This window comes from Condylura cristata, unplaced genomic scaffold, assembly GCF_000260355.1.
Source record: "Condylura cristata isolate star-nosed mole 26May11 unplaced genomic scaffold, ConCri1.0 scaffold00006, whole genome shotgun sequence".
Taxonomy (NCBI): domain Eukaryota; kingdom Metazoa; phylum Chordata; class Mammalia; order Eulipotyphla; family Talpidae; genus Condylura; species Condylura cristata.
Window position 1 is genome coordinate 24484419 of NW_004567107.1, and position 3853 is coordinate 24488271.

Genomic DNA, 3853 nt, shown 5'->3' on the forward strand with positions numbered 1-3853 from the left:
TTGACCCTGTGGCTACCACTGCAGAGTGGCAGTAGGCACTAATGCAATCCATCTGGACCTCAGTCTCATAATTTGCAAAACTGAGAATCTAACACCTCTTTTTCAGGCAGTCATGAAGATTAAGATGATGCATACCAAGGTGTCTGGCACAGAGTAGGTAGGTGTTTAATAAATGGTAGCTATTACTATTACCCGAACTCTGTGTCACCAGACCACATTTGATGCCTAAAACCCAATTTTACAGTTTCAAAAACGTGCCTTGTGAAGAGGGAAAATTAACATAGATTCATTCAGCTAATCTTTTTTGAGCCATCATTCATAACTTATCCACTAAAAGAAAAGAACTGGATACAATGTAATTTAAAAAACAGCTGAGTTACTTGGTTGGAAGAAACACTTCCATGTACAAGTGAATAAGAAATACATGAGAAGCCCTCCCTGGTGGCGCAGCAGGTTAAAGTGCAGCACTGCAAACTAGCCATAGCCTCTTCAGTAAGCAAGTTCGATCCCCAGGCCCAGAGGTGATCCACATGGCACGGCAGACCTCTCCTGACCCGCCCACTGCTCCCCTCAGCCGTGTACTTCATCCATCTGCCTGTTCTGCTTCCCACTCTGTCTCTGGTACTGCCCCTGTACCCCAGTTCTGTATGCATAAATAAATAAATCTTTAAAAAAAACACATGGGAAATGTTTGCAGCCAGAAGTTATCATTTTGTTTTAGATAAAGATAACAGAAGACCTCCTGTTTTGGGAGTTAGAGACATGATTGACAGGTCAGACTGGGCCTGGGTCTTTAGAAACTACACCCAGTTCCCGGGAGGGGACAGGAGACCAGAGTGGATCTGAGTAGCTGCACCGACTGATGAGGGGTGTTCAACCCAAAATGTAAAGAGAGTGGGGGTTGTGTTAACTCCCTATGTTGGGGTCCTGCTCAAACACATGAGATGCCCTCAAAGAGATGAGATGATGCCCCAATAGGTGGCCAGATAGACCACGAGGTCCAAAATTCCCAGAAAGGGAATGGACATCATCTTTCGACCCCAGTCTCTGAACTGAAGTTTGGAGACTGGTTTCTGGGTGTCTGTGCAGGGAGAGGGCATGGGAGAAAGAATTTCTCTGGGGGCAGGGTTCAAGGAAGAAGATGAGAGCCATGTAGAGCCGGACTGACAGTCATTGCTTTCTAGGGATACACCTCTCGCCTGTTCTAAAGGAGATGAGCCCACGAGTCACAGCCTGGGCCTTGGCATCTGCCAGTGCCCTTGAGTCTCATGAATAGTGATGACAGTGATTAACCTAGTCACTTCTCACCAGCTTTCTGTGTGCACCCTGGCTTCTGCGACCGTACGTGGCTTATGGTAATGGCCTCCACCTGCTTCCTCCCAGAAGCTGGGCCCAGTTTCTGATACCTGACAGCAAGTCTCCCTACTTCCACTATTTTCCCCAACAAACGGCTCCTTACCTGGCAGCCAGTGTGACCCTATTAAAATATATCAGATCATGTCACTGCTCACTCCATACCCTCCTGTGGTTTCCCATTTCATCACGTGCAAGCCAGAATCCTCACAATGCTTAGGTCCTCTATGATCCCACCTGCCTTTGACCTTGGATAGTTCTTCCTTTCCCTTTGCTCGCTCTGCTCCAGGCACTCTGACTTCCCTGACTGTTCCTTGAACAACTAGGCACAGCCCAGTCTTGGAGCTTCTGCCCTTGCTGCTTCTCCACCTGGAACACAATGTGTCTGTCTTGCTTACTTAGCTCCTTTCAGTGTGTCCTTCCATGACCTCCCTGTTTCAAATTGCAGCCCCATCCTGGCATTATCAGTCTGCTCATTGTATTTTTCTCCATTGCACTTTCCATAAACTAACTTTTAATTTCTATTTGTTGTCTTTTTTTTTCCCAGTCGAGTTTTAAGTGAGCAGAGATTTTTTTTTTCATCCTCAGCTCCTAAGCCACTGACCAGCCCTATAAAACATTGGTTGGAGGGTGAATGATTATTATAAAGAAGCTGGACATGAGCTTGAGGCTGGCGAACGAGACAGGAACTCAGATCCAGGAAGCATGCCAGAGACTCAGTTACCCAAAGTGGGACACAAGGCCAGAGAGTGCAGAGAGCCAGAGGGATGCCCGGCGTCAGAAGTGGGACGTGAGTCAGCAGCTGGCCTGGAGCCAGGCTGATGCAGAGTGAGCCTGGTGTTCTGTGGGTCAGGGCTGGTCCCAGACCACGTGTCTTGAAGCTAGGTCACCCCATAAGTAGAGACAGAGGGGCTGAATGAAAGGCAAGCTGCAGAAAGGACCTTCAACCACTTGAGTAAATGTCTAAGTTATCCCAGCTTTCAACTTTCTTCCAGATGTAGGTGTCAGTGTATTGGTACAGCTTACAAGGAGAACACAAATGAGTAAGAGGAAGGGGGGGGGATGGAAATGCTCATTCAGAAACCTGAGCCAAGGAATTGAGGAATGACAGATGTCAGAGCCCATGGCTAAAGGGCATTTGCCTTGTCAAGCAAGATACCGACTGAGTGAGTGTCTGGGATCACAGATACCGTCTGGGCTCTTTTATGGCGGAGGTGCTCAGGGCTCTGCCCATGCAAACCCTCCTGCCCAGGGAGAAGGAAATGCTAAGTGGAGCCAGAGAGGTAGTGTCTACAGAAGCCTAGAAAGAGGCTCTGGGGCAGGGATAATTTGGCCTGGCTTCCCCAGCGCTGTCCAAGGTGCTCTCTAGGAGTTGGGCTCAGCCTCCCCACTCAGTGTTTGGCTCCCTGAGAACCTAGCTTGTGATACAGGGCTGCCCTGCCTCACCCCAGAAGAGCTGTGGACATCCTCAGGTCCAAATCCTTCTGCACATGCGTGAAAGAACAGAGTTCCAGAATAACCCAGAGTCAGGGCAATGACCCCCCCACCCCCACTAAACACCCCCCGAAGTAGAAGCTGTTCCCTGTGCTGGTTCCCTCTATCCTGCACACACTGCTGTTGGCTCTGAGTTCAGAGCTGAGTTCAGCTCTGTGGAGTTCCTCAGGCTCTAACCCTCCGTGATTCACCTGCTAAGTGAGGACAATAAACACAGCACTCAGTTCCCAGGGTTGTTTGAGGATTCCATTATAAAGCATGCTCATGTCAGAGAGGGTTAAACTCTTCACCTTGTTACAAGGAGGTCCTCCATATCGCCCACAATGGTCGGTTCAGGTTCAAGATGAATTCTAATTTGATATGCTATTATGTGTCCCCCATTAGTCATCTCTTGGGAGTTTATACTTCAATGACCACAATCCTCAGTCTTCAGGTATGGAGAGGCACACGGGGCCCCAGGTCTTGGACGGCTGGCCTTAAGGTTAGCCAGTGCAGCCAGCGCGACCCAGCAGAGGGCCATGGTAAGAGGAGTGGACAGCGCTTCGATCTGGGAGAGAATTTTAGGGCGGAGTCCTTCAGGAGTTGGGGACACCAGGAGGTCAAATGCCTGGAGGGGGCGGTAGCGCACTCAAGGTGAGACCCCAGTCTCATTAGGGTTTGGTAAAAGGCAGTTGCTCCATCTGGTGGGGAAGAGGGGTTCAGCGCCAAGGCCCTAAAGGGAGGGCACTCTAACGCCAAGGGGTGTCCGAGCGCCCGCGGCGTCTTCAGCCGTCCCTTCCTCCAACCAGGGACCCTGAAGCCCGCGCAGGCAGGAGTACAGAGAGTGTTGGTGCCCCTAGGGCGCCTCAGTGGCACGCTCGCAGCCCAGACCTCCCCTGACAGCTCTGCGAGAGAATCGGTCCCAAATTGTGTGCAGGTGCCACAGGAAGCGCTCGGGGAAGCGGTGGCGGAGCTGCTGTGGGTGTCGGCACACAACCCTCGATTCCCCGTCGCCGCCCTCGGGCGC